Source organism: Coregonus clupeaformis, chromosome 35, assembly GCF_020615455.1.
Source record: "Coregonus clupeaformis isolate EN_2021a chromosome 35, ASM2061545v1, whole genome shotgun sequence".
In the NCBI taxonomy this organism is placed as follows: domain Eukaryota; kingdom Metazoa; phylum Chordata; class Actinopteri; order Salmoniformes; family Salmonidae; genus Coregonus; species Coregonus clupeaformis.
The window spans coordinates 30,375,032-30,392,403 of record NC_059226.1 but is presented as its reverse complement, the minus strand read 5'-3'; the positions used below and the strand labels follow the sequence as shown (position 1 = coordinate 30,392,403).

General features: G+C 47.0%; 1 pseudogene; it reads right to left on the bottom strand.

Moving 5' to 3' along the window:
• LOC121551821 overlaps nt 1-17,372 on the bottom strand; it is a 28,308-nt pseudogene that overhangs the window by 1,800 nt on the left and 9,136 nt on the right.

The window sequence follows — 17,372 nt, the reverse complement described above, 5'->3', positions numbered from 1 at the left end:
AAGATACCCTAGAAATTGTGTGTTGTGTCACCCCTTTTGTGCCACATAAAAACGACAAAATATGGCATCAGGTTAATCAACTACCATAACCAGGGTCTTGTTCAAGACTTTTAGAAAAGACCCAGACCAAGATCTTGGGCACCATGACCCAGATCAAGAACACGAGATCAAGACTCCATCTCTGCGAGAAAGAGAGAGAGAGTGGGGTCGACATTGAACAGTGGCACTACAAAAGGGACCACACACAAACTGTAACACACACTTACTTTCTCTCACACACACACACACACACACACCACCATGAAGAGAGCTGAGGCTGCCTCTCCATCGATGTCGCTGTCCTCTGAAGTGTCCGACTCACCACTGCTGTCTGAAACGCACACACAACATTGTTATCACAACATAGCCTTCAACAAAAACACACAGTATATTTCCATGGGTTCAAGTCTTTTCACTTCCCTGTGAAACCTGATCAGTAAAGATTCAATAAAGATTCTAAAGAAGAAAAAAGACTGCTACCTCTCTTCTTCTTCGTCTGGACCGGGGTCTTCTTCCCTTCCTCTTCCTATTCCTCCTCCTCCTCTTTCCCCTCTTCCTCGTTCTGTTTCTCCTCCTCGCTCTCCTCGTTGATTCCTGTGAACATAGTTAGAGTTCTTAGAATTCACACACATGCACACGTTGTATTGTTGCCATGGGGGTGCCCTCTGACCTTTGGGAACGGCCTCTTTATTGGACTTGGCCTTCTCTTCGCCGGCCTCTTCCTCTGAACTGCAGGAACAAGGGAGTAAGGAGCAAGAGAGCGAGGAAGGGATGAAGGATAGAAACAAATAAATGAGAGGTTGCAGGAAGTGTTTGTGTGTATGGCACTACAAGTGTCAGCTGTGGTGTGTTTGACCCTACAGCTGTCAATAGAAGCTCTGGTGTGTGTGTGTCTCAACTGCTCTCATCCGACATGTAGTCGACCTCCAGGCCCTCAAAGTCTCCATCGTCACTGTCCTCGTTAGCCTTGCTGTCATTACACTTCTTCTTCTTCTTCTTCTTCTTCTTCCCCTTCGCATCCCCCTCTTTCTTCTTGAGCTTGCTGTCTCCATCTGAGAGGAAAAGAAGAAGAGGGGTGAGAAAAGAAAGAAAGAAGGGCGTTGAGAAAAGAAAGGAAGAAGAGGGGGTGATAAAAGAAAGGAAGAAGAGGGGGTGAGAAAAGAAAGGAAGAAGAAGGGGGTGAGAAAATAAAGGAAGAGGGGGTGAGAAAAAAAAGGAAGAAGAGGGGGTGATAAAAGAAAGGATTAAGAGTGGGTGAGAAAATAAAGGAAGAAGAGGGGGTGAGAAAAGAAAGGAAGAAGAGGGGGTGATAAAAGAAAGGAAAAAGAGAGGGGGTGAGAAAAGAGAGGAAGAGGGGGGGTGAGAAAAGAAAGGAAGAAGAGGGGGTGAGAAAATAAAGGAAGAAGAGGGGGTGAGTAAAGAAAGGAAGAGGGGGGGTGAGAAAAGAAAGGAAGAAGAGGGGGTGTGGTGAATTACTATTAATGAACTGTAGAGTTTAATGGACTATGAGGTAGAACTGGGTTAATCAAGAGCATAGAGTTAGATTTCTTTATTACTGGGCCAGGAATTGAATTGGGTCATTTCACTGTGTGTGGGGGGGTAAAGGGGGAATCTGACCTAGGGTCAAATTGCTCGCTCTGACTTAAATCGATGGCTGTCTTATCTGATCAGAGACTGAAACCAGCTTGTGGCCTTTTGTCTCTCTCTTCAAACACCGTGAAGGGAGCGGCACCAGGGTTGAATGGAGTTTGGGCTAGACCTTTTTCTCCTTGGTATCTTCTTGAATGATTACAGCATGATGGGGTAGGGTTTGTGAATGTTTCAAGGATTTAGGGCAGGGGTGTCAAACTCATTTTAGCTCAGGGGCCACATGGAGGAAAATCTATTCCCAAGTGGGCCGGACTGGAAAAATCATGGTATATATAACTTAAAAACAACAACTTCAGATTGTTTTCTTTGTTTTAATACGATCAACATACAACATAAAGCTGGAGCCTGAGGACAGTGTGTCCAAAATAGTACAAGCACAACATCACTATTAATCATAAAACACGTCAAGTTTATTTGAAAATTCTAAAGAAAAAGAACACACAAACACACAATGCCTCAGTGATTAACAGAACTGTTTCACAGATCACAGAACTATATCAGGGTGTCATTTCTCAGGCAGAAATGTAGATAAAAATATTGAAATCCTGTTCCCCAAACAAGTGCAAGAACCACAAAGTCAAGAATAGGTTAAATATACAAATAAAATAAAATCAATTAAAAACAATAGCACATCAACATAAAAACATATAAACATAAATCTGAAAGCGTTGCTCAAACTCCCGTAACAGTCCTGTTATTTTATCTTTGAACCGCTTCATGTCTGCCACATGTTGGGTCGCGCACACATTTTTCAGACAGGGGAAGTGAGCTGCATCACCACCGGCAAGTTGCGTCTCCCACAATGACAGCTTCAACTTGAAAGAACGTATGCTGTCATAATACTGTGTGACAACTTTGTTGCGCCCTTGCAGCTGTTTGTTCAAGTTATTCAGGTACTCTGTAACATCCACCATAAATGCAAGGTCCTGCATCCATTCTGCGGAATGAAATTCTAACACTGGTTTGCCCTTTTCTTCCATGAACTGTTCAATTTCTTCTCGTAAATCAAAGAAACGCCTCAGCACAGCACCTCGGCTTAACCATCTTACCTCAGTGTGGTATGGCAGGCCATAGATGTGGTCTTTCTCTCTGAGAAGGCTGTCAAACTGACGGTGATTCAGGCTTCTGGATCGGATGAAATTAACAGTTTGGATGACCACCTTCATGACGTTATCCATCTTTAATGACTTGCAACACAAAGCCTCCTGGTGCAAAATACAGTGAAAAGTCAAAAAATCACGTCCTCCATTTGCAGATTGCACTTTCTCTCTGAACTTTGTCACAACCTCTGCTTTTTTCCCGATCATTGAGGGCGCACCATCTGTAGCCAGGCTGACAGCGCGAGACCAGTCCACTCCGACCCTGTCCAGCGCGCCGACGAGTGCGGTAAAAATATCAGCTGCTGTCGTTGTATCTGTCATCGGCACCAACTCCACGAACTCCTCGGTGACGGTCAATGTGTCATCAACTCCGCGGATGAAAATGGCCAGTTGTGCAACATCTGTAATGTCCGTGCTTTCATCAATTGCAACCGAAAACGCAATAAATGACTTTACTTTTTGCTTCAACTGGCTCTCCAAATCCATATACATATTGGGGCAATGAGGGTGCCAAAGCACATAATGTTAAAAGTAGAAGCCGTAATAAATATCGCGGGCAAAACAAAGTAGCTCATTGGCTGCACGTGCTTGACCTACTTGCTCTGCCCCGGTATAAACAGTTTGCTTGCTTAACACAATTGCTATTGCACCATCCAGTGGACGCAATTGGAACAGCAGTTTATTTTATTGAAAAATTGCAGCGCATTTTTATACTTTACAAAAAAATAAAAACATTTTTTTTTTCTTTTTTTTTTCAAAATCATCTCGCGGGCCGGATTAAACCCGTTTGCGGGCCTGATCCGGCCCGCGGGCCGGACGTTTGACACCCCTGATTTAGGGCCTTGTCATGTTTAAACTAAACATGAGTGTGTGTGCAAGACAGGGGAGTGAGTGATTGGTTGGAGTACTATGTGTATAATAAAAGTCGAGTTTAGCCGCCCTCAGAGACAAAGGAAGTGGGCGTGGAGTGGAAAAGAGCGGGAAACTGTAGGAGGAGGGATTTTAAGTGAAGAGAGAGACGGAAGGGGGTATATATAGAGGGAGAGCAAGAGAGAGGCGGGGCTACTCTGCAGACCGGCCTGACTTTGTTGAAACTCTAATAAAGTCATTTTTGTTGCAACAAAAACTCAGAAAATATTTTGATTTCTTATAAAATACAGTGATTGATTTTCCACAACAGGGGTGAGAAAAGAAAGGAAATGGAAAGAGAGATGCACCTTCTAACAATTTAACAGTTGAAGATCTAAAATGTACTGTCCATTATTTGTTAGACATTGAGATGAGTCTTCGGCTAACAGGCATGTGGTTCATACACATTGTATACTAGTGATGAGCACCGACATGGATAATCCATGTTGATATCAGTTGCATTTTTCCTGTTTAATATTGATATCATAATATATCAAAAGCACTTTACTGTAGCCTACATGTTGTTTCTTAACAAATAAACTACATTGCATCTTTGTTCAGTTTTTTTTGTGTATCTCTGTGAAGTCCAGACAACTAAGGGGTCTGTGGGTGGCTTTTGACCATTTATTTGGATTCCTCGCGTCTTAATCACTGTGAAGAGGAGGTTTGGTCCATATCGGATGTTGGGAACTATATTTATTGAATATTACATTAATCCAATCAATTGAAATGGCCAATTTGGGTGTAATCAACTAACTTTCAATTAGAGTTCTAATTGTCTTTCAGAAAAATAATGTTCAAGAAATGCTAATCTCATGCCTCTCTTTCTACTCTTCCTTCATTCTCCTCATTACTGGGCTCTCCTCCCTCCATCCATCCTTCTCTCCTCCCTCCATCCTTCTCTCCTCCCTCCATCCTTCTCTCCTCATCTCCACAGAAGCTGCTGTCGCTTTCCTCTACTCCATCCTTGGCTCCATCTCAATTTATCTTTCTGTGACTCCTCACGTCCTATCTCCTCGCCTCCTCCTCAACTGTATTAGAGGAGAAGGTCCAAGTCCCTCCCCAAAGAACTTTGTCTCCGATGAGTTTTGAGAAGGAGACGAGAGGATGCAATGAATCGAGAAAAGATGAATTGAAGAAAAGCCCAAACCTTCTAACACACCACTGTTGCTCTTGTCACTTCTTAGGTCTCCTCTCTCCTGTCCTTTGTCCCTCACTCCTTACCTTCTCCTCCGCTGCTGTCGCTCTCATCACTGCTCAGCTCCAGGTCGTCCTCCAGGTCATGGATGCGCAGGTCCCCTCCTCTTCCTCCCTTCTTCTTTTTCTTCTTCCCCCCCTTCTCGCCCTCCTCGTCATCATCGTCCGGCCCTCTCTCCTGCTCCCACAGGCGCCTCTGGAGCATGATGCTGAAGTGGTTCACCACCTTGTTCCTCCTGAGAGGGGGGGATGAATTGTGTGTTTGAGAGTGTCACCATCACATTTTCACTCTACTCTCCTACGCCACTACATTCCCCCCCCCCCCCGCCCCTACCCCATAGTGTTTTTACCTGAGGGGTGAAGTTGCACCCCCAATCTTTATTCTTCCCCTCAGTATCTTCCCTTCTCCTGTCTCTTTCCCCCCACACCTGTCTCCCCCTCCCATCCACCTTCCCCCCTCTGCTCTCCTCCCCCCACCTCACCTGCCCCACTCCTCGGCGGTCAGTGTTTGGCCTGGGGGACAAATTTATACCAGCCGTTAACAGGGAAGGCTTCGAAGGCCCCGTCGGGACACTGGGTAAAGATGTAGTAGGACGCATTCTCCGTCACACCCCCCTTCTTCGTACCCTTGAACCTGAGACAGAAAAGAGAGAAATAGAGAGAGAGAAAGAGTGGGAAACAGAGAGCGAGATACAGAGAGAGAGAGAGAGAGGGGCTTCATGTTGATATAAAAAGGATAGTGCAGGAAATATGTGAGACAGAGAAAACAGAGTGAGAGGGGGATGGGACAATGGGAGAGGAGTGGCGGAAAGAGAGAGAAGTGTAGAAGGTAATATAATTAATAGAAGGGGAGGAGAGGAAGGTAGAGAGGGGAGGAAAGTAGAGTGGGGAGGAGAGGAAGGTAGAGGGGGAGGAGAGAAAGGGAGAAGAGAGGAAGGTAGAGAGGAAGGTAGAGGGGGAGGAGAGGAAGGTAGAGAGGGGAGGAGAGGAGGGTAGAGAGGGGAGGAGAGGAAGGTAGAGGGGGAGGAGAGGAAGGTAGAGGGGGGAAGGAGAGGAATGAAGAGGGGGGAAGAGACGAAGGTAAAGAGGAAGGTAGAGGGGGGAGGAAAGGAAGGTAGAGAGGGGAGGAGAGGAAGGTAGAGGGGTAGGAAAGTGATGAGGGAGGGGTAGAGAGATGTTTAGCCAATGTATGTAGAATAGTAGAGGGAGCGAGACGGGGGAGACAGGGAGAGAGATGGAGATGGAGAAAGATGGAAAGAAACAGGGAGGGATTGTTAATAGAAAGTTAGCAAAAATACATATGATCTTGCTACCATGGAAAGGTAAATACCTGTCTATTTGTGGAAAAATCACCCTGCTTAAGTCTTTAGTATTATCCCAGTTTACCTATTTGCTTATGGTCTTGCCAACGCCTAGCAAAAAGTTTTTTAAATTATATGACAAAAAAATATTCCATTTTATTTGGAACTGAAAGCCAGACAAAATTAAACAGGCCTATTTATATAATGAATATGAATTCGGAGGACAGAAATTATTAAATATTAAAGCATTAGACCTATCACTAAAAGCTTCAGTCATACAAAAGTTATACTTAAATCCGAACTGGTTCTCTAGCAAATTAGTAAGATTGTCTCACCCCATGTTCAAGAATGGCCCTTTTCCCTTTATTCAGATTACAACCTGTCGAGAGTGCTGTATGTGGATGTGGTGCAGGAATCAGGCGCAGGACACAGAAGCTTCGTCCAACAGACTTTAGTACTCCAAACACAACACGAGCCAAAAGGAGCCCGGAGACGAGCGATTACGCACACAGGCGTAAACTAGCAAAGAAAATACTAACGCGCACACACGTGCGGAAACCTCTCCTACAACAACGGAGAAAAACCAAACACAGTCTCAGTAGACAGGTAGCGCAATCACACACAACACCTGACAAACAAAACGAGAACTTAAAGGACACATAATCAACGCTAAACGACAACAGGTGTACAACATTAAGACAAAACCAAACGAACATCGAAAACATACAACGGTGGTAGCTAGTACTCCGGGGACGACGACCGCCGACGTCTGCCCGAGCAAGGAGGAGAAGCAGCCTCGGCCGAAACCGTGACAGTACCCCCCCCTTGACGCGCGGCTCCAGCCGTGCGCCGACCCCGGCCTCGGGGACGACCAGGAGGACGCGGAGCAGGGCGCGCAGGGTGACTACGGTGGAACTCTGTCAGGAGAGACGGGTCTAGGATGTCCCTCCTCGGCACCCAGCACCGCTCCTCCGGGCCGTACCCCTCCCACTCCACAAGATATTGGAGACCCCCCATCCGGCGTCTCGAATCCAAGATGGACCGAACTGTGTACGCCGGAGCCCCCTCGATGTCCAGTGGGGGCGGAGGAGTCTCTGCAATCTCATCTTCCTGGAGTGGACCAGCTACCACCGGCCTGAGAAGAGACACAGGGAACGAGGGGTTAATATTCTTATACTCAATAGGCAGTAGTAACCTGTAACACACCTCGTTCAATCTCCTCAGGACTTTAAAAGGCCCCACAAACCACCGACGCAGCTTCCGGCAGGGCAGGCGGAGGGGTAGGTTTCTGGTCGAGAGCCAGACTCGATCTCCAGGTGCGTACACCGGCCCCTCACTGCGGTGGAGATCGGCGCTCGCCTTCTGTCGACGGATGGCCCGCTGCAGATGGACGTGTGCAGCGTTCCACGTCTCCTCCGAGCGCCTTACCCACTCATCCACCGCAGGGGCCTCGATCTGGCTCTGATGCCACGGTGCCAGAACCGGCTGGTAACCCAACACACATTGGAAAAGGGTTAGGTTGGTGGAGGAGTGGCGGAGAGTGTTCTGGGCCATCTCTGCCCAGGGAATATACCTCGCCCACTCCTCCGGCCGGCCCTGGCAATACGACCTCAGAAACCTACCCACATCCTGGTTCACTCGTTCTACCTGCCCATTACTCTCCGGGTGGTACCCCGAGGTAAGGCTCACTGAGACCCCCAAGCGCTCCATGAATGCTCTCCAGACTCGGGAGGTGAACTGGGGACCTCGATCAGACACTATATCCTCGGGTACCCCGTAATGCCGGAAGACGTGGGTGAAGAGTGCCTGAGCGGTTTGCAAGGCAGTAGGAAGACCTGGCATTGGGAGAAGACGACAGGCTTTAGAGAACCGATCCACAACGACCAATATGGTGGTATTCCCCTGAGAGGGGTGAAGGTCTGTAACAAAATCCACCGAGAGGTGAGACCAGGGTCGTTGTGGAACGGGCAGGGGTTGTAACTTACCCCTGGGCAGATGTCTGGGCGCCTTACACTGGGCGCACACCGAACAGGAGGAGACATAAACCCTCACATCCCTGGCTAACGTTGGCCACCAGTACTTCGCGCTAAGGCAGTGCACTGTCCGGCCAATACCTGGATGTCCAGAGGAGGGTGACGTGTGAGCCCAATAAATGAGTCGATCCCGAACCTCGAGCAGAACGTACGTCCGACCCACCGGACACTGTGGAGGGCTAGGGTCGGTACGCAACGCCCGCTTGATTTCAGCATCGACCTCCCACACTACCGGTGCCACTAGACAAGACTCCGGCAGTATGGAAGTGGGCTCTACGGACCTCTCCTCTGTGTCATACCACCGGGACAGATCGTCTGCCTTACCGTTCTGGGACCCAGGGATGTACGTGATCTTAAATACAAACCGGGTTAGAAACATGCTCCACCGAGCCTGGTGAAGGTTCAGTCTCCTTGCTGCCCGAATGTACTCCAGGTTACGATGGTCACTCAAAATGAGGAAAGGGTGTTGAGCCCCCTCAAGCCAATGCCTCCACACCTTTAGGGCTTGAACCACGGCTAACAGCTCCCTGTCACCTACGTCATAATTACGCTCCGCCGGGCTGAGCTTTTTGGAGTAAAAGGCACAGGGGCAGAGTTTAGGTGGCGTGCCGGACCGTTGAGATAGCACGGCCCCTATACAGGCCTCAGACGCGTCCAACTCTACCTGAAATGGTAAGGCGGGATCTGGATGCGCAAGCACTGGAGCCTAAGTAAACAGGGCCTTCAGTCTCCCAAAAGCCCTGTCCGCCTCCGCTGACCACTGCAAGCACACCGGACCCCCCTTCAGAAAAGACGTTATGGGAGCTGCCACCTGTCCAAAACCCCGGATAAACCTCCGGTAGTAATTCGCAAAACCCAAGAACTGCTGCACCTCTTTAACGGTGGTTGGGGTTTGCCAATTACGCACGGCTGACACCCGGTCAACCTCCATCTTCACCCCTGACGCGGACAACTGATAACCCAGAAAGAAGACCGACTCCTGAAAAAACAGACATTTCTCTGCCTTGACATACAGGTCGTGCTCCAACAGCCTACCCAACACTCGGCGCACCAGGGCTACATGCTCGTCTCGGGTAGGCGAGTACACCAGGATGTCATCTATGTACACGACCACACCCTGCCCCTGCATGTCCCGGAAGATCTCATCCACGAAGGATTGGAAGACTGAAGGAGCATTCATCTACCCGAATGGCATGATGAGATACTCGTAATGACCCGAGGTGGTACTAAATGCCGTCTTCCATTCATCGCCCTCCCTAATGCGCACCAAGTTATATGCGCTCCTGAGATCCAGTTTCGTGAAGAAACGGGCTCCGTGCAAAGACTCTGTCATAGTCGCAATCAGAGGGAGTGGATAACTGTATTTCACAGTGATCTGATTGAGACAACGGTAATCAATGCACGGGCGCAACCCTCCATCCTTTTTCTTCACAAAAAAGAAGCTCGAGGACGCAGGAGAAGTGGAGGGCCGTATGTATCCTTGTCTCAGAGATTCGGCTATGTAAGTTTCCATAGCTCTCTTCTCCTCTTGGGACAGAGGAGCCTCTCCGCGGAAGCGCTGCTCCTGCCTGGAGGTCTATCGCACAATCCCCCTGTCTACGAGGAGGCAACCGCGTCGCCCTCGATTTACTGAACACAAGTGCCAAATCCTCATACTCAGTGGGAATGCGCATTGCGGACACCTGGTTTGGACTCTCCACCGAGGTCGCCCCCACGGAAACACCCAAACATCGCCCCTCACACTGGGCAGACCCCTCCTTAAGAGCCCTCTCTTGCCACGAAATAGAAGGATTATGGGTACTCAACCAGGGAATTCCCAGCACCACCGGATACGCAGGAGAGTCGATCAGATATAGCTGGATAGTCTCCTCATGACCCTCCTGCGTACACATCCTAAGTGGCGCTGTGACCTCCCTGATCAACCCCGATCCCAACGGATGGCTATCTAGGGCAAACCTCCTTTGGCCGCAATTCCTTCCAGTTCTCTGCTGCCAATGACTGGAACAAATTGCAAAAATCTCTGAAGCTGGAGACACTTATCTCCCTCACTAACTTTAACCCTCCCGTTGTCCTAGGGTCAAAATGACCCGCCACTGTGTTGAACCAACTTTCTTTAATTTTTATATTTTTTGGATCATTTGTGAGAAGGAGGCAGTGATACTTTCTTTAAAGTCTCACTGCCTCCTTCTCACAAATGATCCCAAAAATATAAAAATTTAAGAAAGTTGGTTCAACACAGTGGCGGGTCATTTTGACCCTAGGACAACGGGAGGGTTAAGCATCAGTTGTCAGAGCACCTTACCGATCACTGCACCTGTACACAGCCCATCTGAAATTAGCCCGCCCAACTACCTCATCCCTATATTGTTATTTATTTTGCTCATTTGTACCCCAGTATCTCTATTTGCACATCATCTCTTGCACATCTATCATTCCAGTGTTAATACTAATTGTAATTATTTTGCACTATAGCCTATTTTATTGCCTTACCTCCATAACTTGCTAAATTTGCACACACTGTATATATATGTATTTCTGTTGTATTTTTGACTTTGTTTTGTTTTACCCCATATGTAACTCTGTGTTGTTGTTTTTATCGCACTGCTTTGCTTTATCTTGGCCAGGTCGCAGTTGTAAATGAGAACTTGTTCTCAACTGGTTTACCTGGTTAAATAAAGGTGAAAAAATAAAAATAATAAAAAATGAACGGGAAATGGGACGTCAACAGGAAGAAGGGGAATCCCTAGTTCTAAACAAAATTTACGATCAACAAAATTCCCAGCTGCGCCTGAATCTACTAGTGCCTTATGCTGGGAATGAGGTGCAACCTGTGGAAATCGCACAGGTATACAGAAGTGCACAACAGAGAGCTCTGGGTAAGTGGGACGCCTACTCACCTGGAAGGACTCCCCAGTGCGGGGCCTGCCGTCTTCTCCCCTAGGAGACCCTCCCCAGCACCTGGCCGCGGTGTGTCCTCCACGGCCACAGTTGGTGCAGGGGACGGCCCCCCTCGTGCTCCTTCCTCTCCTCTCTCTAGCGCCAGCACCCCCGAGCTCCATAGGGCTCGGCTCGGAGGTGCTGGAGGGTGGAATGGACGAATCCCACTCGGAACGTCCGCGGGTGACCAGCAGGGTGTCCAGCCGGATGGACATGTCCACCAACTGGTCGAACGTGAGGCTGGTATCCCTGCAGGCCAGCTCACGACGGACGTCCTCCTGTAGACTACAACGGTAGTGATCGATGAGGGCCCGCTCATTCCACCCTGCATCCGCCGCTAGAGTCCGGAATTCCAAAGCGAACTCCTGGGCGCTCCTCTTCCCCTGCCGGAGGTAGAATAGACGCTCCCCCGTCGCTTTCCCCTCAGGTGGATGATCGAACACAGCCTTGAAGCGGCGGGAGAACTCCGCGTATGTGATCGTGGTGGCGTCTATCCTCCTCCATTCGGCGTTGGCCCACTCCAACGCCTTGCCGGTGAGACAGGAGATGAGGGCGGAAACGCTCTCGTGTCCCGAGGGCGCCGGGTGTACGGTGGCCAGGTAGAGTTCCACCTGCAGGAGGAACCCCTGACACCCGGCAGCGGTGCCATCATACGCCCTTGGGAGCGAGAGCCGAATCCCACTGGGTTCCGGAGCTTGGATGGGCGGACTGGCCGATGTTGATGGCAAGGTAGGTGGAGATGTGGATGCCCCTCTGTTCTCCCAACGGTGCAGAGTGTTTATTACGTCCTGAAGGGCGGTCCCGATACGAAGGATCTGGTCGTTCTGTTCGCGGACGCGCTCCTCCAGTGACTCGGGTGCTGCTGCTGCTCCTGTTGATTCCATAATGGTGTGTGATTCTGTCAAGAGTGCTGTATGTGGATGTGGTGCAGGAATCAGGCGCAGGACACAGAAGCTTCGTCCAACAGACTTTAGTACTCCAAACACAACACGAGCCAAAAGGAGCCTGGAGACGAGCGATTACGCACACAGGCGTAAACTAGCAAAGAAAATACTAACGCGCACACACGTGCGGAAACCTCTCCTACAACAACGGAGAAAAACCAAACACAGTCTCAGTAGACAGGTAGCGCAATCACACACAACAACTGACAAACAAAACGAGAACTTAAAGGACACATAATCAACGCTAAACGACAACAGGTGTACAACATTAAGACAAAACCAAACGAACATCGAAAACATACAACGGTGGTAGCTAGTACTCCCGGGACGACGACTGCCGAAGTCTGCCCGAGCAAGGAGGAGAAGCAGCCTCGGCCGAAACCGTGACACAACCTCTCACTTTCAGTTATTTGAAAAGGAAATCATCTCCCAAATATCACTATTTCTAAAACAAGCCATATAAAGTTGGTTGCAATTTCAATTTAATCCTGCAGAAATGACAGAACAAATAATGCAACAAATATTGTGGTTAAACTCAAATATACTACTTGATAAAAATACATTATTTTTTGTAAAAAAGGTATAATCTTTGTAAATTATATCATAGGTTGGACTGGTGGAGTTAGTTCGCACATGTTGCTAACAAAAACATATCAAAATGTCTGCTCTACCCAAAATTACAACCAAATAATTGCGGCATTACCGCAAAACTGGAAGAGGAAAGTGGAAGGGAGAAAAAGTAAGGAACTTGTCTGTCGGGCACTGCATTAAAGAACATAATTGGTTAAAGAAAATGCTGATAAATAAAAAAGTATACCAGTTTCATTTAAGGACGAAAGGATTGACAGCCGTCCCATATAGATTGCAAAATAGTTGGGAAGAGATATTAAGTGAAGTTACTGCAATCTGGCTTTGTTCCACTGTGTTTTGACTGCAGTTGCCTCTGTATTTATTCTATAAGGCTCAGAGTTCAGGCCAACCTGATCATGACACACTCTCACACAAACCACGAGACAGCCAAGAAAGTTGGTTAAACACATTTCGATTTAAGATAGTTGTAACGTCCCGCTGTTTAGATTGCTTATGATTATAAGAACTGAGGTCGGGGCGTTTGTGTACTTTAGTTTAACTTTACTCAGAAGTCTGCTGGCATTACATGGTTCACATGGCATAACACTCCCACTGTCCGGCTACTGTAAAACATGAAACTGGAATCCCACGGTATGAATACACGGACTGGATTATGGCATAATGTTCTCTACATTGCAATAGTGCACTTAGCTTTTGCATTGAACATATAGTTATTTAATGTCATACAAAGGCAGAGTGCAGTATCAGCATTTCAGGGGTCATTGGTCAGATCAGTGGTCATGGTTAATTAGGCATAAAATATTACTTCATAATAAGATAAATCAATGCATTATCACTTATCGACCTACAACATATGGCTGGAGAGCAAACAAAACATTAAAGCCATTTTTCTTAGATTAACTGTTTGCGTAGACTGCTCTTTGCGGGGTTCAGGTGGCTGCCCTTTCCCTTAGTTTGCCTCCTGTCCATCGGTACATTTACGTCATTTAGCAGACGCTCTTATCCAGAGTGACTTACAGGAGCAATTAGGGTTAAGTGCCTTGCTCAAGGGCACATCGACAGATTTTTCACCTAGTTGGCTCGGGGATTAGAACCAACAACCTTTCGGTTACTGGCACAACGCTCTTAACCACTAAGCTACCTGCCGCCCAGGTACACACCTTCCTGAAAACTATATACTATAATTTGCTTAAACCTGTTCTGCCTTAAATATATTTTCTTAAAAGTTTAGAATGTTCCAATGTGGTTAGCCAAAAAGATGACAAGATAGTACACACATTCATAATTCAGGGGAACTATAAAACAGGTTTGTCCTTAACTTGTTTCCTGCTTATGTTTGCAGGAATCCTTTTCTCTAACTATGTCACTTGATTTCATGAGAAGTGTTTCTGCAGTGAGGATGTGTAATGCAAGTCAATGGGCTTGTTCGACATTGCAACCGACAGTACAGGCTGACTGACTGATCACAATTACCCATGATACATTACTGTTTTGATCCTCTCTAACACAGTCAGTGTGTCATTGGATGAATGTCAACAAGATGCATAACCAGTATTGTTGAAATAACTGTGTTAAATGTGTCCACACCAGTTCACACCCTAAAAGAACAACGTTCAAATGTAGACAATGATGAGGTAATTTGTGCACAGCTATAACTGTATGTAACAAAGGCATCCCCATTACAGCAAACATCCAAATGAAGTTGCTGGAGTCTTTTTGATTGGGGCGGGGGTTGACACTGCTTTACTTAAATTGCATTGGGCAACACAGTACTCTAATATATGCCATTTATGTAGAAGGCGCTTTTATCCAAAGTGACTCCACACATTTTCGTATGTGACCCCAGTGTGAATCGAACCCACAACTCTGGTGTTGCTAGCGCTATGCTCTTACTAATTGGCCCACAAGGATGTTAGAGAGAATATAGAATGAACCACAATAATTGTTTGCTAAAATAATAATTGCTTGACAAAAATGTCAATGGAAAGCCGGGTTGACTAACTAATATCTTAGGCTAATTAATTTGGGGTTCAACACCTGAAGAAGTGGAAACTCAAAACACATTATCTACATTTCTAACTCTAAGCATAATACCCACTGCTAGTAGCCATGTATTCGTGATCCAACAGTAAATTCAATGTCCTTTAAAAAACATGCAGTTGTAGGCCTATGCCCTCGCAATGGCTGGGGCACACTTCGCGCGCAACTCTCCATATCTCAAAGCCATATCAAATATTTCGGTTGTAAAATAGTTGCTATTGAGCTGAAAATTGAGAAGTAAAAATCATACAGAAAGCTGAGACACTCCTTTCGTCGACATTGACAAGGTGACAAACCTTCCAAATCTGAACGCATTTTTCTCTCGAGCGCATGGGGGGAGAGGAGAGTAGCTCGCTCAATACTGAAGCAGGACCCAGCAAAACAAGCACAGGGGCAGGGCAGACACTTTCAATACAGGAATCATGAGGATAATGCAATTTACTGTTTGACCAAATCATGGTAAAAAAAAAGTGAGGTGACAATGTAGAATGTATACCTTACTACCATAATTAGGTACCCTTTTCGTTTTTTAAGATCCATGATATTGTGACGAGTACACGAAGAGGCAGGACACAGACGCAGGAATTAACAAGGTCAAGGTTTACTTAAACAATGACAAAGAGAAATAACAAAGATTTTACACGACACAAAGCTAAACAATCACACACAACATCATAAGGAACAGACCAGGGCTAAATAGGAGTGATGATGAGGTGCAGGTGCGCTGGAGGTTATTAGGGTGCATTGGGTTTCCATTCTGGTGTTGCCGAGGTGGTGCGCTCAGACCGGTGGCACAGTAGACCGGCGAATCAGAGCGCCAGAGGGGAGCAATGGGAGGAGACGTGACAGATATGGTCTAATTAATGACAGAGTTGGAGCAGGTCTCTTTGCTAATGCCACGTTTGACTTTGAATGTGAGTTACGTGACCTCATCTCAGTCTATCAGAAAACCGTGCCAGCCCATCTTGGCAGGGGGGCCGGCCGTTACCCACTGATTAACCAAAGGCTCATTATAAATTAGAATAACAAAGAAATTGCGCATTGGGCCACCAGCCATGTCATCTCTTTCTTTATTTTCTTTTTTTGTGTGTGTGTGTATGAATTTCGACGGCCCCACTCAACAACAAAAAATAGTCCAGCTGATCTGCCATTTGCCAGAATTGCCAGATGGCCAATCCGCCCCTGTAAATTTACACTCAAATATATAATATTATTTTTATTTGAAAAATGTTATGTAAGAATGAGTCGTGAGAGTCGTTGAGGAGAGTGATACTGTATGACTTGTTTTCTCACTACAAAACCACATTGGTCTAGAATGGTACAAGGAAGAATACGCCTACAGTAAAGTATCCTGGAGTCAAACATTGGAGCCAACTGTTTCATTTCATTTTCATTTACATCATTTAGCAGACGCTCTTATCCAGAGCGACTTACAGTTAGTGAATACATATTTTTTTATACTGGCCCCCCGTGGGAATTGAACCCACAACCCTGGCATTGCAAACGCCATGCTCTATCAACTGAGCTACATCCCTGCCGGCCATTCCCTCCCCTACCCTGGACGACGCTGGGCCAATTGTGCGCCGCCCATGAGTCTCCCGGTCGCGGCCGGCTGCGACAGAGCCTGGATTCGAACCAGGATCTCTAGTGGCACAGTTAGCACTGCGATGCAGTGCCTTAGACCACTGCGCCACTCATCATTCACTGGCCTCCGTCCAGACATTGCAGATCACAATAGGGGTTTGTATTAAAAGAAGATCAAATCAAATTTTCTTTGCCACATGCGCCGAATACAACAGACCTTAAAGTGAAATGCTTACTTCCAAGCCCTTAACCAACAATGAAGTTTTAAGAAAAATAAGTGTTAAGTAAAACATTTAAATAACTAATAATTAAAGAGCAGCAGTAAAATAAAATAACAGTAGGGAGGTTATATAGAGGGGGTACTGGTAGAGAGTCAATGTGCGGGGGCACAGGTTAGTCGAGGTAATTGAGATAATATTTACATGTGGGTAGAGTTAAAGTGACTATGCATAGATAATACACTCCCGAGTGGCGCAGTGGTCTAAGGCTGTGCCACTAGAGATCCTGGTTCGAATCCAGGCTCTGTCGTAGCCGGCCGTGACAGAGAGAACCATGGGGTGGCGCACAATTGGTCCAGGGTAGGGGAGGGAATGGCCAGCAGGGATGATGGTAGAGCATGGTGTTTGTAACGCCAGGGTTGTGGGTTCGTTTCCCACGGGGGGGCAGTATGAAAAATACAAAAATAATGTATGCACTCACTAACTGTAAGTCGCTCTGGATAAGAGTGTCTACTAAAATGTAAATAATAAACAGAGAGTAGCAACAGCACAAAAGAGTGGGAAGGGGTGGGGGACAATGCAAATAGTATGGGTAGCCATTATGGCTTGGGGATAGAAGCTGTTAAGAAGCCTTTTGGACCTAGACTTGGCGCTCCGGTACCGCTTGTCGTGCGGTAGCAGAGAGAACAGTCTATGATTAGGGTGGCTGGAGTCTTTGACAATTTTTAGGGCCTTCCTCTGACAACGGCTGGTATAGAGGTCCTGGTTGGCAGGAAGCTTGGCCCCGGTGATGTACTGGCCGTACGCACTACCCTCTGTAGTGCCTTGC